The sequence below is a fragment of the Stegastes partitus genome, unplaced genomic scaffold (assembly GCF_000690725.1).
Source record: "Stegastes partitus isolate 25-593 unplaced genomic scaffold, Stegastes_partitus-1.0.2 Scaffold204, whole genome shotgun sequence".
In the NCBI taxonomy this organism is placed as follows: Eukaryota; Metazoa; Chordata; class Actinopteri; family Pomacentridae; genus Stegastes; species Stegastes partitus.
Genome location: NW_007577935.1, coordinates 377,468 through 400,619, shown reverse-complemented (window position 1 = coordinate 400,619; position 23,152 = coordinate 377,468). Strand labels below are relative to the sequence as shown.

The window sequence follows — 23,152 nt, the reverse complement described above, 5'->3', positions numbered from 1 at the left end:
CAACAGAAATGCATAAAAAAACACTGTATTATTATTATTTTTTTTGTTTTCCTTTGCTTATATACTTGAGGAAGCGTCTAAATTCTACCTCTTTTGTAGTATCTTCCAGAAACTGCAGAGGAGGTAATAGCTGTGCCGGTGGAGTTTTGGTAAGAAAAGGCAAGCAGCCTCTCAGTAGGATTTCTTACGAAAGTGCCATGTTTAACGGTTCACGCTGTGTGTTTCTCTGGAGAATTGAGTTAGTGAGACCTGGCACCTGAAATGCAGCGTTTTTTGCTCTCTCATCCAAACACCCACAGCCGCTTTTTTACATTTTTTTTTTAGTATTTTTTTTTTTATTAAATAGCTCAGGAGGCGCGTACAGCTGCATCAATTACAAGTGCATGTCAGCGGTGTGATAGATCAAATAAAATAAATCTAATGCGGATGAAAATGCGGAGTACAGACATGACAGGGTGAGACAAAGCATGACAGAAATTCATAACCGACACCGTGTTCCCTTTGTTTGAAATAAACCTTCCCCTCTGATTGTGCAGCACAACAAGAGGAGCTATAAATTATTCAGGTGCTCCCCAATGGCCACCCATTTAGAGGCCGCTCACTTGCATGTGACTGGACGTATTCTTCTGCCGTGTTCTGCGGCGATCTGCCTTGTTTTAAAATGGCAGCAAAAAATACATGTGACCTCTGAGTAGGACTGTGCCTTCGCTCTAATGCTTAATTTATTCATTACCCTCCGCCTGCACCGGCTGCAAAGCTCCTAATCGTAAATACTGTAGAAATATCAAAAATGAACGCGAAGGGCGGGAGGGGAGAGGAAGGAGCGCAGAGGATTATTAGAGCTATATGTAAATAACAGGTGAAATATGGTTCCTTGTTCGTCACGGTGCAAGCACAACAAGGGAGGAGGTGAAAGAGGAATAACAGAATGCAGTGGTCATAGATAATAAGACCATTTGCTGTATTGTAGTCCATGAAGGACATCTCCCTCCAGACAGCACAGTATGTCATTTTTCTTCACTGCTGTTCCTTTATTCATGCTGATGTGAGGTTTGCTGTAGTGACTGCCAGGAAAAAAGGGAAGATGGTTGAATGCTCACTCTGTGAAGCATTTCTTTGGGTTTTAACGCTCACATCTCCATGACTGGCTGTCTATATTGGTTGAGAGCTCACTCAGTTTTTGCAGATTTATGTTCATGACATTGGAAAATGCTGCGCAACAATACATTCGTGCAGACCGTGACGCTTTCAGCGCTGCTTAAGTTAATGTCCGAAAGATTTTTTAGGAAATGAGAACCCATTTTGGTGCTAATTATGGTAGGATTTTTTTATGCAGAAATAAGCATGAATGTGCAGTATTGCCTCCCTCTGCTTTGTTGTTTTCTCTTTTTTCTTTTTTCTTAATATTGGTGGAATCCTGTGCTGAATACAGATTGTCTTCACACGCACAGATGATTCACAGGAAAACAATGCATGCATGTAATCCAGCCAGACTGTCCTCTCTAGAAGAAAGATGGCATCAGTCATTTCATAAAAGTGACTCAAAAAAGACATATGTTTCAGTTCAAGCTACAAATCTCTCTGGAGGCAGTAGTAATTGTAATGAGAGCAAAGGGGGAAACGAGGTGACTGTTACAGAGCAACAAAGCCAGCATGGAGAGAAAGTAGCGGATGGATGAATGCATCAACAAACATCAGAGTCTGAGACAGGAGGCAGCAGTTTATTTTCTACCAGGAATCAAAGTTGTTGTTTTTGCAGTAGTACAATAGTTTTTTTGAGGGTAAATATTACAGCAAATTGATGAAGTAGCCTAAATAAAGCTGTTATGTAACCCATGTCGTACCAAACCTAGTTGAACTATGCTTGCTATAACCAGCAAGTTTGGTGGAGTAACGAAATACATAGAACAGAATTATTAGGATACAGAAAAAGATAATCATTTAAAGCGGCTGAAAAAAGGCAAAGTTCTTGGCCTCACCTGGAAACAAAGGTGTCGCCTCTGTTTTGAGGCATGTCTGTACACTATAAACTCTTATATCACCGTCCACAAAAACTCTAATGTTTGAAGAAATCAAAAAAACAAAAGTAAGAGAAAAGCATCGAGCAGGCTGCTGCTGCTGCTCCGGGGCAACGAGTCTGTCAACACAGCACAGGTGGCAGAAGCAGCTATATGTGGCTTTAAACTTTTGCCCCATGAACCTCACTCCCCCGACCTCCACTGTCTGACTTCTATATGTTTCTCAAACTGAAATCCCACTTGTGTAGCTGTCATTTTCAGAGTGATAATGAAGTCATACATGCTGTTGAGGAGAATCCGGAGGCTCAAGACGTGACCTTCGTCTGTGAAGGGATAGCGAAGCTCCAACATCGATGGATCACGTGCATTTAGGTTAAAGTAGACGGGAACAATCTTTCTCCTGATGTTTTCTGGTGAGGCCGAGAGCTTCTTGAAATATCCTCATAATCAGATTACTGATAAATTTGGTAAAGAAAATGGGAGGATTACAATTTCAAAACAGATTTCTAAATAGGTTAAAGGACAATATACTACCATGCCAACTTCTGATACAAGACTCCTGCTTTTCTACCAAACATCACATAGAGTCATCACATAACTCAGAGTTCGCGTTTAATTAATTGTTTTGAGTTTTTTGCCTCATTTACTTTGCTCTACAATTGCACATCTATTATATATGTCTACATATATATACCAACAGAGTATCAGTGTCAATATGAGTGTCTCTAAAACAAAAGAGTTGCTTTCATTCACACATGGGAGCAACTCTTTTACGGTACAACAGCGATAACTTCCTTAATTATACTTATAATGATAAATTGCCCCCAATATTAAGACAGGATCTATCAGTAAATGATAATATGTGCTTTTCTTCACCTCAGACAGGTCATCTGTCATACAGACAGACAGATTATAAGCTGCAGCCTAAACATTAGTTACATGGCCGTCGTGCTCAGATTGAATCCTGAGCTCCATCACAGCTGTTGGCATATTTTTATTTTACTGTCAGCAAAGATCTAGTTTGTTTATTAAAGCCAGAAACATTTTTCTGTCATGTCAAGTGTTTTACTGCAGAGATTCAAAGTTGTATTTGCAGAAGCAACACGATTGTGTGTATGTATTTATACTTACAGTGTGACCTCTCTAATTATTGAAGTAGCCGCAAGAATATGAAAAGAAGTACTTAATATCAATGGAAACACATTTGTAAGTTGTTCTAGTTAGATAAATAATATTACTTCATTACATGTGAATTTTCAGCATTCAGGAAATATAAAATAAAAAGATGTCGGTCAGCAGATTGGGGATGGTTATTACTGATGATGGATGTTGTAGGACTTCATAGGTCAACATTTCCTCTTCAAACACACCGTGCATCTCTTCTGAAGCCCTCTTTAAAAGGTCACTTCACTCAAATTGCTATTAAATTACTATTAGAAATTCATTAAAGTAAGAATATTATATAACCTGCTTACTGTGAATCCACTCAATAAGCCTGCACTTCAATGACAGTCATCGCATGAATATTTCCATTCTCTTATCCTCATTTGAATACCTGATATGATGTTAATCCACAAGTGACAGACAGTCATCAGGTTATGTTACTTTCATTTTGTGATACTTGGATGATTTCAGTTATTAATTGTATCAGAAATGATTTGTAAAATAACCCTCCCGGCCCTGGCAGCAAAAACCAACCAGCAGTGAAATCACAGGAATTTCCAACTTTAGTTTAAACTTGCAGCATTAATTAGAAGTTCCACAGTTTGCAAAGCTTCAAATTGCTGCACAGTGTACGGCCGTAAATGGCAGCGAACCTCCCCGAAATGCCACGCTTGCAACAAATCTGCTTTTGAGCACGCAGTTCTCTTCATTTAAATTCATTCGTTTTTATCAGAACCGCAGCATAACAGCAACTCAGACTCAACAATATCATCTCTCACCAAATGTCCCTCCGACTATAGACATAATGTGTCGCAGCATCCGTCATGTAGTCGCTCACATCTGCACTTGACAGTTACAGCCTCGGAGTGTATGGGCTGATCAAAAGGCAGACAGCGGGGCCCGGGAATAGTTCTTTAATGCTGGTAGTCGATTTAATAGTTCTCTGAGTGCATGCAGTCATCAAGGGACTTACAGACACAAATTGAGGTGAAGTCCAATCTCTTTTAACAGACACGTTTGCCCAAATAAATGGATCAATAACTCAGCTCCTCTAATCACTTTCTCACTTTGATTCCGTCTGGCTGCTGATATTCTTTCTCTTGGATCCACAATGAGGAGTTGTTTTTTTTTTTTTAAAGTACGCTGCAATTGAGATGACCTCAATCAACGCTGTCTTTCATAACTAAATATTTGTCAACAGAACTTGTCTCTATGTTATGATTGCAGTTTAAGTCAGTGATAATTAGTCATGCACTGTTGCCCATGTTCAGATGTGCGTGTCACCGTGAAGCAAGGCTGCTTACGGAGCAGAACCAGGTTTCAGCGTCAGGGTGGCACTCTGATTAAATTCCCAGCCTCCGCTTGTTCCCATGTGTCCTCTCCTTTTGGCAAATAAATTGAAGCGAGCTGACCTTTCATTAGATATGCACCGACAAAAAACTTGAGCGTTTAAGCTTGAAGAACCCAGACATGTTAACTTCAATTAATCGCGAATATCATTACAGCAGGTGACGTGTGCGGGACGCTTGGCTGCACCGTGCACATACTTTACTCATCATCACTCCCAGGCATGAGTTTCTGACGTCGTCCCGGCGGAGGAGGATGATCGCTGGCCTCAGCCTCGCACTCTCACACACCGCTCTGCGATGCTTAAATAGTAGAAAACAATGAACAAATGAGGGTTTTAGCACTCTGTCACTCACGTAGCTTCGCTCAGACGGTGCTGAGTCACAAAGTACCACCGATTTATACAAACCTGAGCCATGTTCCGAGAATAAATCCCCCCCGAAAATATGAGATCAAGTGCAAGTCATTTCCAGAATTTGATTTTCAAATGTTCGCTGTCGACATCGCTCACAAAGACATTCACTATATAATGCAAGAAAAATGATAGTAAATATTGTATGAGTAGTCCATCTTGTCCCCTTTTCCCAGACTTTTGAGGCAACTATTCCAATTTTTAATCTTCTGTCAGGGTTTGGTCGAGCATTTCATGGAAAATTGACATTATTAAATCACCACAATATGTACTGTACAAAAGAAAATGGGACACGCTTCACTTCTCCCAAATCTCACAGCACAGCACACACAATCTGTTTTCCCCCTGAATATTTTTGAATCTGCCAGCGAAAGGAAGAATAATAGCTTTTAGCTGTGCACCAGAAAATATTTAGCTTCCGGATAACTGAGATGTTACTCTATAATTTTTGCTTTTAACGGTATTTTAAGCCTAAAAATGGAGGACTTGGAGCCATATTCAGGGACTGAAAGAGAAGGACACAGGTAAATATGTGAAGACCAAGTTGTTGCAATGCAGTCATTCCTTTTAGGTTGTTATTTGCACACCAGCAAGGTTATACGTTAGGATGTAATGCGCTTTGGCTTATTCATGTAGAATAGAAATGAAGTAGTCTGCAGACAGAAAATTGACTAGAAACTATTATAATGACAAGTAAGCAAGAAAAAAAAGACCAAACATTACCTTATTTTAATGTTTCACATGTGTGGATTTAAAGCTATTTTCGCTTTTATCTAACTGGAAGTGATTGTAAGACCAAACAAGTCTTTTGAAGATGTCAGCTTGTGGCCTGTTGCACGTTTTACTTAATTTTATAGATAAAACAAATAATAGGTGGAACAAATAACAGACATATTGACTGATAAGGGAAATGATTTGCACCCCTACAGTGAACAAAAATGATGTAAAATCCATCCATCCATCCATTATCTAAGCACTGCTTAATCCTCACTAGGGTTGCGAATATTATGCAGTATGTCGAAGGGGCTGGTGGATATTCACATTTATTTTTCCTGTATGCACATTTTCTTTAAAACATACTGAATATTTAGCTTTGTTTGGCAGTTGTGGATAGTAGTTCAGTACTGCAACTTGTTTGACCATTAGGCATCAAGTTTAAAGAGTTATGCAGAGATTCTTAAAGACAAAAATGTCCATGTGAAAAAACAATGCAGAGAAAAATGTCCATATTGATATTATGTCTCACATTTAACGACTAATTTATTTTAACCCAACATCAGTCCTGTGCAAAACTATCCATCCATCCATTATCTATACACCGCTTAATCCTCACTAGGGTTGCAGGGGGGCTGGAGTCTATCCCAGCTGACTCAGGGCGAAGGCAGGGGACACCCTGGACAGGTCACCAGTCTATCACAGGGCTACACTTAGAGACAGACAACCAAGCACACTCACATTCACACCTACGGACAATTTAGAATCACCAGTTAACCTCAACATGTTTTTGGATCTTGGGTGCTGCTATAGCTCACCTGGTTGAGCTGGTGTCCTATGTACAGGGGCTACAGTCCCCAATACTTAGGTCTTGTGTTTGAGTCCCACTCATGGCCCTTTGTCGCAGGTCCTTCCCCCATTCTTCTCCCCACTTTCCCGTCTCTCTCTCAACTTCACTATCAAATGAAGGCAAAAAGGCCAAAAAAATAAATTTTTGGATCCTGTGGGAGAAAGCCGGAGAACCCGGAGAGAACCCACGCTGCACAGGGAGAACATGCAAACTCCACACAGAAAGACCCCGGGTGTCCTCACGGGGACACGAAATGATGTAAAATGACAGATAAAATAATATTTTTTAATTGTATTTTTCACTTTATTTGTTTTGGAACACAACATAAAGCACATCTTTAATTCAATAAAATTATTAATAAAAATTATTAAGAAAATCACTGCTAGTCAGTAAATTTATTCATTTAACCTTAATTTATACTCATAAGTCACCCTCATTTACAATATAGGCGAGCAAAGATACAAATAACCAGAAGACATACTGCGGGCATACAAACAAAAACCTTAGTTAAAAATGGTGATAAGAACATTAAAAAGGCAAATTACAAAAAAAAATTAATAAAACCACTGAGAATAAATGAAGTAGCTTGAACAGGAACAGCTGGAAGTAAGATAAGATGAAATTTAAAAAAAAACAAGTTGCCCTGAGGATAAAACTGAGTCAAGCCTTAGATTGTTCTGCATGTTATATCAGGTTGCAGGTGCACATCGAGTAAAACAGGATTTTCCAAATTCGGTAAAAGCAGCCGACACCCGCGATGTAATCCGATCATTTGAGCGTGTTTGATAAGAGCTCGCATTAAAAGACAGCAGGCAAACTATGTAAGAGGATGGAAAAACACTGAGTCTCTTGTAAGTGAATAAAGCTCGTTGTCTATCAGGCCTTACAGGGAGGAAGCACCAGCCGACCTTAGCATACAGTTAACAATGATGAGTAATATATTTATAACTGCTAGTAAATCTTAATGCAGAGTGATAAACAGCGCACCAGGGGCTTAAGACTTGCCGCTGAGGCGTGCGTGTTTAAAATGCCACCCGAATCCCAACGCTGACGGAAAGGTTCAATCTGCATCCGTCGATATCGCAAAGAAAAAGAGGAATTGTTCTATAAAATTAATTTCTTTGCAGCCGCAGAAGTTAATCAAAGGTAACGAGCAAACAGTGAAAAGGCAGGAATTATTTTAAATAAGGTCAGAGCAGGTCAAGCTTGTAGCGGTTTAACTTAAATTACTTTTAAAGCAGAAGTCAAACCCCTCAAGGATCAAGCCTGTCTGCATTAAGTCGACACAATGAAAAGGTCACGCAAAGTAAACACATCAAGGAAGAGAAATCATTTACCAACGCTCAAACAAATAGAGCATACACTGGAATATGTACTATTTCATGTGCAATTTGTACCGTACGCAATCATAACGCTCTACCAGTATTTCTATTCATCAAAACATCTGTGCAATACCACTGATATGTACAATAATTATAGTAGTTATTTTTAGAAGTAGTACATTCTTTCATGTTTACACTATCCTTGTTGCTGTGACACTGCAAATTTCCCCACTGTGGGACTAATAAAGGGTTATCTTATCTTAAGAAACAACAACAACAACAAGCAAGCTTTATGAAATCGCTCCAGTCCATTTATTTCATCACTGTTCATAATATATATATTAAAAAACAGTCCAGTTTGGGTTTTTCTTTCAATAGTTGTCTCTCAGTTTAACTCAAAATGATCCACTTTCAACTCCCACAACTCAAGGAAATGAAAGAATATCCTCCAAAAAAAAACAAACAGCGAACAAACAACAGTGTTCGCTAAACCAGGCGAACGGGAAGAAGGCATAAGAAGATATCTGGAAGTAATGGCGGAAGCTGTGCCACGTAATAACAAAAGCAAAACTATTTCCTTTTCCTAATATCCAATACAATATATGTTGGCGATTGCCACATGCTGATGCAGAAGGTAATTATTTACAGAATGCCTCCCTTCTTTCTTGGTGCTGATAAATTCATTTACCCAAAGTTAAAGTTTCACAGTCAGAAAATCTCTACTGGAAAAAGTCGCAAATGAGTATCAGCAGCAAAACTTTGAGAGCTTCACTGTAAAGTCACCAAATTCGAAGTCATACATTCCACCTCTTAGTTGGCCAGACTGCAGATTTCCGAGGCGTTCTGCTGCTGGGAGTTGTGGAGGCGAAAATGGGATGAAATAAAAAGCCAGGATAACTTTGTGAAGGTGGGAAAAGACTGTATTTTATCACCACTTTCACTGGTGGAAGCAAGACAGCACATTTCTTACATCTTTGTTGAAAAAGCTTCGAGAAAAAAAAAAAAAAAACTCCTGATGCACAGAGCTGACAGGAATTTCCAGCTTACAGATCTTTTTTTTTTATGTTGAATGAGATTAATAGAGGTGAGTGGGTGGAATTGAGCAATCTCGGGTTTATTATCATTGACTTGCCGAAAAGTTTGGCAAGCCGTTCATTAAGGTGAGTCTGCAGGTATAATTTCACAGGGAATTTAGCCCTAATAATTTCATTACAGCCTGGATATGAGCGTCTTTTCTCATTTTTAAACTCATTATCAGTGGAGTTTCAGAGGCTGGAAGTAGTGGGTGTTTCCACTGGGGAATTGGTTATCCTGTTTTGCAAATGATGTGACTAAGTTGCTTCATCCAGTGTTATTACCATGCAGAGGTAAGTGTGCCAGAAAATGTAGATTTTACAGTGGGAATCTGATAAACAGGAGACATTATGAGGGTCAAATGCAATTTACTTTCTTTCATTTATAGCAGTTGAATAGATTAATCCTGTTCCAAACAATATTGAACATTCGGTATTGGCTTTCATTACCTATTGATGGAATATTTCCTCCAAGTAATTCAATTATAGTCAGAGCCATCTTGCAAACATATTTGGATACGGATTAATGGCTCCTTAGGGGCTCATAAAAGGGCTAAATTCAATCCACGGGAAACACCAAAACATGAAATACAGTTGAGATGATGCGCTACCTCCAGCAGCAGGAAATGATCTATCAGCAAGTTGTGATTTGAACCGTTTGAAGGGCAGTAACTGTGACATAAACCCCTTTTTGGAGGCTTTCAAGCAGGATGACCTGGTCTGCGGTGTCAACTGCCTCACTGAGATCAAAAAGGACTCAAACAGAGCAATCACAGGCACAAACAGCAACAAGGGCAGCTCAAGGAAAACCATCTAGGAGCCCCGGTCCGACTTAAAACCCAATTTTAACTTTTCGGGTTATTATTATTCATAGAAAGCAGCAGTTAGGCCAAGCATCTTTTTCCCGTAGCCTAAGAGAAATACATTATTCGTTTAAAATATATAGATTTTATAATCAGTGGTCGACTGCACGTTTTGTAGATTTTGCTCAGGTTATTAAATACTGTCTGACCGCGGCTCACCAAGGTGGAGAAGATCTCCAAAGTGACATGCGTTTAAGGAAGACATATTTTCTCATTGCACTCTAAAAATCTCTAAAAGCCAGGCAGAGAGCGATTGACATTTTCAGACTGGAAGCTCTGGATATTATTCATGAAAATGCAGAGCGTATTTGGAGAGGCCCGTTTTAACATTTTATGGAGCCCCAGTATCTCACTAGAGGTGACTTGTTCCACCCCACACGACTCCATATCCATTATAGATGGCCAGCTCAGCCATGCCAGCAGTATACATATGTTTACAACTGTCAAATGCACCGGGAGGAGTCACTGCGAGTCCTAAAAAAAAAAAAAAAAAACAGCTATCCGTCTGAGCTGGATGGATCCCGAAGACCTTGTTGTAACATTATCTCTCAAGTATATCAATAATACATACACAGATAAATGCGCCCAAGTGCATGGAATGAAAAAACATGGCAACCGGTGGAGCTCCAGGAATATTATGCAGTATGTAGGGACTGGTGGATGGTCACATTTATTTTTCCTGTATGCACATTTTCTTTAAAACATACTGAATTTTTAGCTTTGTTTGGCAGTTGTGGATAGTAGTTCAGTACTGCAACTTGTTTGATCATTAGGCATCAATTTTAAAGAGTTACGCAGAGATCCTAAAGACAAAAATGTCCACGTGAAAAAACGATGCCAAGAAAAATGTCTATATTGATGTTATGTCTCACATTTAATGACTAATTTATTTCAACCCAACATCAGTCCTGTGCAAAACTATCCATCCATTATCTATACACCGCTTAATCCTCACTGGGGTCGCATGCTGGAGCCTATCCCAGCTGACTTAAGGTGAAGGCAGAGGACACCCTGGACAGGTCACCAGTCTATCACAGGGCCACACTTAGAGACAGACAACCAAGCACACTCACATTCACACCTACAGACAATTTAGATTCACCAATTAACCTCAACAAGTTTTTGGACCTTGTGGGAGGAAGCCAGAGAACCTAGAGAGAACCCACGCTGCACGGGGAGAACATGCAGAAAGATCCCGGGTGTCCTCACCAGGACGTAAACCGGCGACCTTCTAGCTGCAAGGTAACAGTGCTACCAACTGTGCCACCTTGCAGTCCTGTGCAAAACTGCCAAATATTTATTTATTGTCAGGTTTTGAACCCTTGAAATGCCATTTTATTTACATTATGCCAGTGTTGTTTCTCTTTCATTTTATTTTTTTTTCTAAATACACATTTTAAAATATTATTATTATTTTTATCACAGTCTGGACTGTGTTAATGATCAACCGTGACAATGAGTTTGATGCATTATTATTCTATATCCAGTGTCAGACTTCAAAAAGACTTAAAGACAAAAATGTTTTCATTTTTTTTTAAAAGCCATAAAAATGTTATATATTAAAAAATGTTTTCTCCTTTTAATGAGTCATTTATTAATTTAATGAATAAATTTGTAATTTACTTAATGAGTAATTTAACCAACATCAGTCCTGATCATATCTAACAAATATATATTAATTTGGGGGTTTTAACCATTTAAATCACAGTGTGATTGTTGCTTTAATCAAAGATGAATAAAAATAAGAAAAAAGACACACAAAAAACCACAACAAATGGATTATTTCCCATATAGTCAGTAGAACATTTTATTTTCATTATTATGATCTCAGTCTGGGATATTTCAGTGATTAGCATAAACATTTAGCGCGATACGTTACTATTTTTTATGCAGTCCCAGATTTTTAATTAAAACTCACACTTGGGGAATTGGAGACAATGTCCTCGTTAAATAAAATAAAGTAAAATAAAACTCCAATAAAAAAAATGCATTTATTAAATATGTGAAAACTTGGATTTCCACCTGATGAAATCCACAAAAACAGATGAACAATCCAGCCTCAACAGTAATATGAAGATTTCTATCTGATCCACCGTGAAGGATGCTGCTCCCTGTCTGCTGAAAAGGTTGAATGAGCAATTTTTAAAAGACTGTTTAGTTTAAAATGCAATTTTTCCCTGAAAAAACGACTCCAGATGAACAGTGTGACAGAACAGAGATTACATTGAAGTACATGAAAGTTGTCCCCCAGTTAAACTGTGTTTTGGAGCGCCGGCTCCCTTTGATTGTGCAGTTCAAGACCACAGAGGGCAGCGAGGTGTTGTCGCTGTTTCGCTTTTAAGTTACACGACTTCTGATGTGTTTAATAGTTGATGCTTTGAGGCTGGTGGTGTCTGGGCTCAATATTTGTTTTAAGGAGCAGGAAGGGTTTTTTTTTTTTTTTTTTCCCCAACTTTCAAAATGTTCAGTGAGACTTTGTAGAACCTTTGAGAAGTATTTTATCTTAAGTTCTGTCTCATTTATTGAACAACTTAAGAGTTTGTGCTCATGTGTTTGAAAGGGACCAAGAAAGTCAGGCTGGATTTTATTCACCCAAAATGTAGTTTTCTTGAGAGCTGAGTCAATTAACTTGAATATGAACCCAGTTAATTACAAATTTAAGTTCCAGACACAATTTAAAATATAATTAATTAATTTTCAGAATTGTGTTTTTGATGGGAAGCTTTGTGGATTATGTTTTTTTTTTCTTTTCCCATGAACTTTGGCATTGTAGGAGTTCAAATTCACTTTAGTGAAGGTAAGAAAAATGGTGTGGTGTTGGTAAAATGTTCACACACACAAAAAAAGCAAAAATGTCTTGTCACGGCTAACATTTTCAATCCACGATCATGATTTTTTCCAAACCTGTGCATAAACATAACCAAGGAAAAGATAAATATTTCTTTGGTTTCAGCAAGAGAATATAGAAAAACTAATAAAACAAGATGTATTAGAAATGTGTTTGGCACATATTTTGTGACTTCCAGATATGTTTGGTAAGTGTTAAGTGTTTCCTCTAAAATGATTTGGAGATTCAGGTAGAAACAATGGAGGAAAAGTAAAGAAATAAAATTTATATTAGCTGTAGCTGAGTCGCAGTTGAATTGATAACACTACATTAAAGCCATTTCAGCATCTGTGTACTCTGGACTAAATGCTGACATTAACATTAATAAGGTTTTCTCTTTTCTTTTTGTCTATGTGTTGGTACAATGGGTTTCGTACAATGGTTCTGACATGTCTGAAATGAATCAATAAATCAAAGTAAAGGGGATGATAATGGTAATATTTGCTATGTTAATCATAGTAGTTGAACATGTTAACATTTACTAAAATAGCATTAATCACAAAGATATCAAGTGAAGCATTGTTGCCATTCATCTGGTGAGCGATGTAGAAAAACACCTGGCAATCCATAGTCCAGTACTTGTGATTCAGCCTGCACCAAAACACACCAACATAACCTTGCCAAGAGTATATACTATAAACACAATTTATATTTAATACCACACCTGAAGTTTTGGCTCAAGTTTTGAGCTTCAATGTGAAACAACACGAGCTGGTCGTGACCCGACGAACTGATGAGTCTGTTTCTGTTTTGCTTTGGTATTGTTGGAATGCAGGAGACAGAGCAGGAACAAACCAGACGATCTCACGTTGTAACTAATTATAAATGAAGACAGGATCATAGCGTGAAGCCTGTGTCACTGTTCAGGTTGTATGTGACAACTGCGAACATTATCTAACGACAAAACAGCGGTAGAATAAAATGTTTTTGCAGAAGCACGCGTCAGCCCCTGCGCTTAATGTGACTGAGCCTGCTGCCGAGTTAATTTAATTAGTGTTATGAAGAAACCAATAAGACAAATGAAATAAGTGAATTTTTTTGATTCGGCTCCAGTGAAATGAAAGAGCCATCTGAGGAAATCAGATAAGATTCCTGTGTTGCTCCTTTCACATATTGGAAACGATCTTATCAAGTCTCCCCTCTCCTGTTTGGCCTCTTCATCCCGAGTCTTGTCATGACAGACAAATCCTGTTACAGTGGCAATAAATTCAAGAATGAAACACAAATTACAGAAGCCCGAGTGTTTACCTGCCTGGAGAGAATTGGGATGTTTTCACGAGGGGAAGGAAATGAAGAGCACTTGTTTTTTAACCTGTTTTGTTGGTGACTGCTGCACCACCGCCACCTCCACAACCTGTCAAAGTGACAGCGCTGACGGCGCTCGGGCACAACTCTGACATTATTTGCAGATGGTAAATAAGGAAAAATATCTGGCGAGCTCATATGATTCATAGTTAGTCCCAGCTCTTGTTTACAGACAAGTTGTCACATTCATTTAGCAAATTACGCTCGTGCTTGGGGCTCAGTGAAATGGTTTTGCCCTCCCTTCACTGGGGGAGAGAGGATAGTAAAATAATAATAAAAAAAACCTCTTTTTCTCACCTGAGTCTTCAAATCGTTTGACTTCTTCAGATCTCTGCGAAGGGATTATACAGTAAAACTGCCAATATCTCATTGCATTTTTTTTTCTTTCTCCCCCGTATTCAATTAATGGTACAAATTTTCAACCAGCTAAAGGCAGCTCCATTACTTTCTCATAACCCTGCTTAGAGGCTGTATGTAACAGGATATGCTAATACTTGTCGTGCTAAGCCCTTGTAATCTTCATGCTTGAATTTGTGAACAGAGGACCATGTCTACTGTAAATACTGATGGCATAATATAGCGGTGTGGGAAAAGTGTCTGGAGTGTAATGTAGCAAACTGATGCTGCAGCAGAGATGTGCAACTTCACTAAATATAACCGAACGATTACAAAAAAAAAAAAAGGTACGGATTACCGTGAGATTCCCTCTGTCCTCCGTAATACATTTTCCTGGAGACTGCAGACCATATGCTTATGTAGCAGTCAGTGATCCATGAAATCACTTGGTTTTCATGAAGCCGATTTGCATTTTCAGGTGAAAGCTCAATGGGGCAGAGGTAGTTGTAAAACCTTCATTTAGTATATCAAACCTGTCTTTTCCTATTATGGCTGCACAAAATGATCAGCACGCCACTGTTGGCGAAACGACGCCGCATGCTAATGGCACGAGACGTGCAGACGGTTAGACCACCTCGCGCTGTTGTCTGAACTACGAGGCTTCAAATTTGTATCGTCCTTCATCACGAGCCGTTTGGTATTCTCGCTGTTTTGCCGAGATAATTGTTGGTTAGATATTAGTCATGAATATCCACCCAAGCAAGCCTGGAACAGAGAACAGAGAGAATAATAGACGGAAAAAATCTTTAAAGGAATTATTGGTTTATTTATTTATTTATTTATTTATAAGAGCTGCTTGTGCTGTGGGACTCTTTCATGCCATTTCTATTAATCTCGGGTCCTTGTGTTTTTGTCGTGTTTTCTTCTGTTGGCGTATCAAACATGTGGAACCCCAGAAATTTCCATAAACTGCACCATGTAGGCAGGTGGTCAAAAAAAACAATGGAGTTCCCCTTGAGTCCAACAGATGCCAAGAAGTGCTGCTACAAGGTGACGTCTTTACTACACGTGGTTGAAATCTAGTAAATAGATCTTAAGCGTAGTCAGAATAAATAATACTGCGGGATCAAGAATCACCTTTATATTCTAGAATTTATATCTTAAAGGGGTCCAAAGAACAAACATTATTATTGCATGTTATACTCTTAATGATTTTTCCTTTTACATAATGAATATATAACCAGACTCAAAGTCAAATGTGACTTTATTATTTATATCGGCTCACTGCAATCTTTGCTTTAAATGATTCATCACTTGCCAGTTGCTTTGGATTAATATCATATCAGGATGTTTGATGTTTAGTAAGCTATGACCTACTACGAGGTTTTACAAGCTTTTTGGCTGATCATGTCTCCACACTGGTCCAATATTTCCCCCAAAGTATTCGAATGTAACCGGAGCCACAGTATACCTCAAAACATTTCACAACAGCATTTCAACACATCATCTGTAGGATCTCTTTACTGTGCGTGGCCTAAATATTTCTGTTATATAGCTGTAGTTTTGATTCCAGATGGTACTGCTGTTTTATTATTTCCAACTTGTATCCCAGATTTAACATTTGAAAACACTCCATAAATATATATGGCACACTACAATGTAATTGTAAAACAGCACAAGGACATAAAGTGTTTGAGCGCTTTTGTCAGCAGCTAAAACATCTATAATTGGTTAAAAAATGATTCATGGCGGCATATTCATCGCTGCCATCGTATAAAAAAAATGACACAACATGATTAAACACTTCAGATGAAATATTAAGTTTTGATTTTCTGACAACTGAGTCCATTCAACTCAGTGCTGAAAAACCCACAAGGCCGCAAGATAAATACCTGGAGCGGCCTTGAGTTCAGAACGTTGGAGTTGGAATTTAGAATAATAAGCGTGACAGACAGAATTTCCCTGTAGCATGTTAGAAACCATTTGCTTAAATGAATACTGCATTGAAACACAAAATAGAAAAGCTTCTAAGTCTTGCTTTTGTTTAATCTCTGTGAATCCTCTGCTTTGGGTCTGTTCAAACAAGAGAAATTGCAGTTTTCTGACATTCTACAGACCCAGTGATTGATCGGTTGATCAGGAAAATAATTGGCAGATTAACTGACTACAAAAATAGGAGGAATTCATATCGCAGTGCAAACAGAAAACTTGCCTTTGAGGATATTAGTAATGTGAGTCAAATCCGATGGTGTGCTCAGACCTGTAACTTGACCTGCGCTGACATGGTAGGATGAAATCTCTTTCAAACAGGTTCATGCGCCTTCGTCTGATGCATCACAGAGGACCTCCACGTGTGATCCACGAGCCTCGACTGAGGAAATCTACCCATAATACAGCACGGCCTTAATTATCACTGAGAATGGGATTCTTGTGACCCGCCAACCTGCTCCTTTAGTTCCAAGCCTTCTCTAGGTAACCTTGCTCTCCAGCATCACCCGATTCATGAGTATTGATTGGCTGGGAAACACACACGTACACCCAATTCATCTTTTTTTGACCTCTTATGGCAAAGGTTGGTAGAAGCTAATAAAAAGCTAATTATTCAATCAAACTGCTCCTACAAGCAATTTTCCTTGAAACTATTTTGTCTCGTTCCGAGTAAAGCGCTCAGCTCGGTTTGAGTCAGGCCAGTGGGACGTGAGCCTTCATTAGAGTCTGATGTTGTTTTAGATTAGCGGACACGGCTCAGACGAAAAACAGCTGCTCGTCCTTAATAATCACCTCACTTTTGTGCTTCTGTCCCCAGCTGACTCTGAGAATTTTGCACTGAGTAAATAAAGCGGATACATCTCGTGTATTTAAACACGTTAGGTCTGCCCTTGATGACATATTTTCAATATGTTCACAGTTTCAGGGCATCGCTGTCCATGTAGCTCTATTAGTTGGATGTAATTAGGCTCAGACTGTGGCAACACAGCTGTTGAAAATCCATGAATACGTATAGTACTATGATTGATACCTTGCCATATAGCGTACAGGATCCTGTGTGTAAATCAAGCCATTAATCAAAGCGCTGACATGAGGAGTGAGTGACTGCAAAGCCGAGGGGAAAGGAAAATGGTCTGATGGCATTCAGTTTCGTGGATCTGCTGAGGATGAGTTTGACCTCACGGTTATGACAGCGATCGGGCTACTCTACACCTCCGAACAGCATCACTGTTTCCTGAACGAGTGGCTTTGTCGGTCCACTGCTGAGTCATGATGACATTGAGAATGTCCTTTAATAAGCGTGTTAGAGCTGCGGCTGCTTTATCGCTTGTCTTTATCTCAGGCAGTGTGAGTGCTGCAGTCAGGGGAAGCAGGACCTTGCTGAAAAATTAAAATCCAACCCAACCCTTTACTCCAGTCAGGCAAATTAAAAATAATTAAAGCCTGTAATAAATACACAAAAACCTCCTCCCATGGCTTTGCTTGGAATTAATTTCCCATTCTGCTGTGGTATATTAAATACTGTGGGTCCTTGCTTACCTGCCAGAAAGCAAAGAAATTGCCATCACTTCTGTTAATATCTGGGGAATGGAGCACTGTCTCCAATATGAATGCATTCACTCAAATCTATAATTGATTGAGGCTTTAAGGCTTGTTTTTTGTCTCCCTGGATGGTCAGCAGGATCTGATGTAATGAGATGCCTGGAGGTTTTTCGCAGACATTCTTCGGCTGCTTTTGCGGAGCACGTATCCAAGAAAGAGAAAAGAACCCCCTCGATTTTAAGCCAGCTGAGAGATAATTCTGACATTGTCTTCTAAATGTATAATTTGTAATCTTGTGCGTCTAAAAAGAGTATGAAAAGACAATTCTGTTACATTCCAATCGTTAAATAAATCAGTGTCGCTCTGATCTGCTTTTCCTGATTGCTGTAGGCAGAGTTTTCCAAGGAGATCTCCAAGCAAATTTGCTATTTAGTTGAGCGCTCGCTTCGGATATCTCACTTTTACAGTCTAATAAAATAACCCACCCCCACCCTCGTCTTTGCTATCCTCTTTGCAAGCTTATTGTTATATATTGCCCGATAATGCCTTCACCGCAGGTACATTTATGACTATTTACCACCAAAGTCTGTTTTTTAAGCTGGTAAGATATAAACACACATACGCACGTCAGCGTTGCTCATCTCTTGTGCTCATTACGAAGGTGAATTTCAAGGTTAAGGATGTTTTGACAGAGAAATGTTTGAAATCATGCCTGATTGGCGGCTGGTTTTGTTTTCCGTCCTTGATGTCGCTCACATCGGGTCGTCTCTGCGTGAGTGAGTGACAGGATATAAGGTAAAACGGGAAATCTCAGTCACCGCTGTTGTCACACTGAGTATGTAAGTAACAAAGCTGGCAGCACAGGAGGATGACTGTCTCCCTAACAACTGTCTTTGTCTTGCACAGATAGGAAGGAATCACAGTGATGGATAATGACTTGACGGACTATGTCCTTTGGCCAAAGTTGCCTGGCACTGAGGATTTTTTTTTTGTCTGTCTTTTTTGCTTTATATGCCGGCCGGGAGAGAAAAAGAAAGGGAGAGGCAAAATGTTGTGGCTGTGATTGGAGAATGAAGCAGGGAAGTGGCGTGTGATACAGGGAAGGGGAGCCATGCTGGAGATGAAGCGACTTCTCACACTGGGCCAGGTGATGAGTTGATGCTTGGAAACGAATATTAAACTGCAAAATCACCGGTGAACGTCGTCTTTTTTTTTTCTTTTGAAACAGATTTACAACTTCATGCACCTCCCAGTGGTTGCCGACTGTCACATTGCCATCACACCGTCGGCGGGGTGCTGAGTTTCTGACACACACACAAATAGAAGGCGTTAATATGCTTGGCATGATAGACCGTGAAATGATAGACCCCGAAAAATTTGCGACACCTACACTCTCGCTTTGTTTCTCTCCATTTCAACTCTGACTCCAGCCTGCGATGAATCGGAATTGGAAGGAGGATTGAAGTGACGTATCAAAAAAGCAAAAGCTTGCGTCATAAATTCTTCATTGGCTGGATGAATAGCTGAAGGTGACAAGCCTAAAGTCCCTCTCTGAATACAAATTGATGTACAGTAAAGCTGAGTGGAGAATTCTGTTTTTTCATGCATGAAGGCTCTCTGCAGACAAATGCGAGCGATATGGTAATCTCTCTTGGATTGCGTGCCGCTGCACTGCAAGCAGAGCTGTGACATGTCATGTAGCTTGTACTGAATTTTTGGGACAAGTGAGAAACTGAAGGCCTGTGACCTTGGCAGTCACTGCACCCAAGTGTGAAAAAAGGCAAAAAATAAAGTAGGAATGTTGCAGCAAAAAGTGCCTCTTGAGCGAGTCGGAAAAACCTCGTAGTCATCCATCTTCATCGCGCATAACGTGAATGCTTTATGTTGAAGCATGCAGTAATTATTTGGACGCATTAATCACCTTGTTTTTTTTCTCAGTCGCAAAATCTCATCACGAGCTGAAGATTCTTTGTTTTGCACAGATAAATTCCAAAGCAGTGTCAAAATATGATTAATTTTTCATTATGCTCCCCTTTACACTTTGTTCTCCTTTTGCTACAATGATGTAGTGAAATATTAATGACAGGACACACATTCATAGTCGTGGCGTCTTCAACTCTGTTTTTCTGGTGCCTCTCCTGCTGCTTATGCTTCTTTCCTGTTGTTTCATAATCAGATCAGCGTTCATATCGCACCCAAAGCCGCCAAGTGGAAAAAGGAGCAAGCTCAGTCAATGAGATTATGAATGTATGACTGCCTCTCCAGTGTGTTGAGAAATGTTGCCTCCTCCACTAGAACGCTGTCTCCAAGTACACGATAAACATCCCCAAAAATATGTTAAAGGAGCCACTCCTCTGGCGGGGTTTTTTTTTAAATTTTATTTCTGGGTGAAGTTTGCCAACTCACCTCAGCTGCAGCGTGGCCTAATTCTAAGAAAAAAAAAGGCTAAAGATGTTTCTCGTCCTCTAGGTGGTGTTTTCCTGTGACGCCAGTGGGAGTCGCCTGCCTTAGCTCTGACTCTTTGACTGCCAGCTGATCAGAATGCTGTCGTGGAACCTGTGATGGAGACCAGGGCTTGATATCTGGTGAGTTTGTCACGTTTTTTCCCCCACACCCCCAAGTCGGGGTATTGACTGTGAATCGTTGCAGCTCCACTATGCTGAAAATGTTAGCAGTGATGCATCAGCAGATTACAGATGCAGCGCTTTGCAGATCAATTCATTACAGGCAATACAGTGAAACTACAGGTGCAGAGCAGAACTGGGTCAAGTATGGAAATGATCTTTTTTTTTTTTTTTTGCAGCTAGGCACCCAAAAGGGTAAATAAAATCCAGATTCAGCTTTATTTGCTAGGTATGTTTACCGTGAATTTAAATCAGGATTCCAGTGGCTCTCAGTGTGCAGTGAACAGATGTACAGTGACATACATACGAACACATATCTCGAGAAAGCTAAACAAAGAGAAGCAAACATCAACATATGGCTGTTATGTACATGCGTGGAGGTATGAAAACAAAAGGTACACATACTGCACACAACAGCATCTAATGTCGACAGGGTGACCAAACTTTACAAGAGTGGGTGGGAGTGTAAAGACTGTTGGATAAATATTGAGTGGCTAATTAAAGTTACTACTTGGGATGCAACTTTGTTTGCATCCAGTAAAAGGTTTATGTAGAGTTTATAGAGCTAGTTTTGCTTTACATTTGGCAGTAACGGATGTTATTGCGCAATCCATCTATGAATCTGTCATATATGTAAGCTGTCAGGCCAGGAGATGTTTCAGGGAATGACAGGTTGTACATTTGTAGGAGAATATTTTTTTAAATGTACAGATTAAAAGGTTTTCTGCAGTCGTAGTGCCTCCTTCAACCTTGACACAACAACGCCCACCGATGTTGTATACTATTCTACCGTATGCTAACCTGAAAAGGCCAAATAACAATCTTTTTTATCATCGTTTCTATTCTGCCATTCTTATTTTGTCATTGTAGCATACGTATGTGCTCCAGTGAAAATGGAAAACTGAACAAAACAAGATTTTCAAACATGAGGGGGGAGGTTTACATTTGTCCATATGTGCTCAGAAACATACTTCCTTGAATTCATTCCTCTCCTAACTAAACAGAATTTAAACTGCAAACTCACATAGCATCTTTGCATTGACTTGTCTAACTCTGCCAATAACATGTCTTATGTGTGGCACAAAAGCAAACAAAAACGTTCTATCTGGAGTTGTAGCGTAATTGAGTGCATCTCTAACCAACCCGAAACGGGCCATAAAACGCTCTTCAAAACCCTGCAGCAGTACATAAACGCGGCTTCATGTTTCAATCGTACGATATATAACATGAGACTATTAATTAAAACTTGTTACATGAGAGGATGGAGTTAATGATCTGTGCTGCGTCTTCAGAGAGCAGTCAGCCGAGAATAATTGTGCGCATCAGAAGTGTGGTACGTACCTGCATCCCCACAGCATCTGTCTGCTGTGCTCCAAGTAGGTTTGCATCCTGAAAATGTCACCGCAGCTACATCCAGGCGCTATTTCGGATCCAGCGTGCTGCCAGTAACTGCTGAGGGCGTAGTTTTAGGTAAAGGTCTGGGTAAGTCTCTGGAGGAGGAGGATGGGAGGGAGTACAGTAAGGAGGAGGAGGAGGAGGAGGAGGAGGAGAGCGGGTGGGAGGTGAGGTTATTTTGCCTACCCCTGACCCTCTGCGGTCAGAGCCCCTGTGGTTTCAGCGGTCAGGGGGGGAATCACACAGCGCTGAGAACAAAGAAATATGATGGCTCCCACTTGTCCTCCTCTGGTTCAAAGGGAATGGCAGGGCAATGCTAATTAGCCAGCTTGTGTTACTGAATTGAACATAACTGCTGTTCCCCTCAGTGTTCCCCCCCTCCCCTTCGTCGTACGCCTAACAAGCAGCGTCTACAGCAGTCATGCACCCTGCATAACTATGCATTTATTTATTTATTTATTTTGCACTGGGAGACATCCTGTTCTGTTTGTGTCTTAAAAAAGGAAATAATTCCCATAGTTAAATTAATCCTTTTGGAGAGATTTCCCCCCCCAAAAAAATTCACCTTTCCCTGTCAAATAAAAGCAATTGCAAAAGTGTTGCAATTTTCGTCTCGTATTCTTTTGACATCTTTTTTTTCCCCAGCTGCTCTTCTGAGTGCAGCTTAATCCGGGTTGTCAAGTTTAAAGGCGATAAGAGGCGTAACAACAGGATCCCCCTCCGGTTCATGTGTGCTTACGTAAAATTATACCACTGCAAACTGAGAAAATGGTGTTCTATCGGTAGGTAGTGAATACATTTCTTCAATCAGGGATCGAGGGGGGGAGCGAGGAGGAGGTCAAGTTATTACCCTCTCATATTCAAAATTCCAATGACGGCACTGTGCACATACACCTCTCCTCCCCTGTGTTCTGTGGTCTGCTCCTCTTGTCAAAGTAATATGAGTCTTTGCAGTCAGTGTTTCCTGGAATACCAAGTGTTGAAAGCAGGCGGCAGGCGGCGTCGAGTCTCAGTTCGGGGGCGTTCTTCGGGTCTACGGCACGTGTCGCCACGTTGAGATAACATCTGCACCTGATTCTTGTTTGTGCGGCTCTAATCATCGGCAGAAATTAAGCTATACAACCCGTGTCAGCCTCCGTCTCTCCGAATAACAAGGGGCTTTGTGAATTTGAAATGGCGTCGCTGAAGCTATTTCAAACAATACTGGAGGAAAATGTGGTAAAAAAATCAAACACACCTGCGTGCGTGTGAGCACAAGTCAGAAGCAATAGACGCGTAGCTCCAGGGGAGTTGTGCTCGGCGTCTTGGTGC

At 40.0% G+C, this 23,152-nt stretch overlaps 1 protein-coding gene across 1 annotated transcript in view; it reads left to right on the top strand.

Moving 5' to 3' along the window:
* The window catches only part of lrfn1 (leucine rich repeat and fibronectin type III domain containing 1), a 113,125-nt gene that overhangs the window by 64,415 nt on the left and 25,558 nt on the right, over positions 1 to 23,152 (top strand). The window contains exon 3 of the mRNA XM_008280639.1: positions 20,292 to 20,407. The gene's annotated coding sequence lies outside the window, so the exon portion shown is untranslated. The remainder of the gene's footprint in view (positions 1 to 20,291; positions 20,408 to 23,152) is intronic.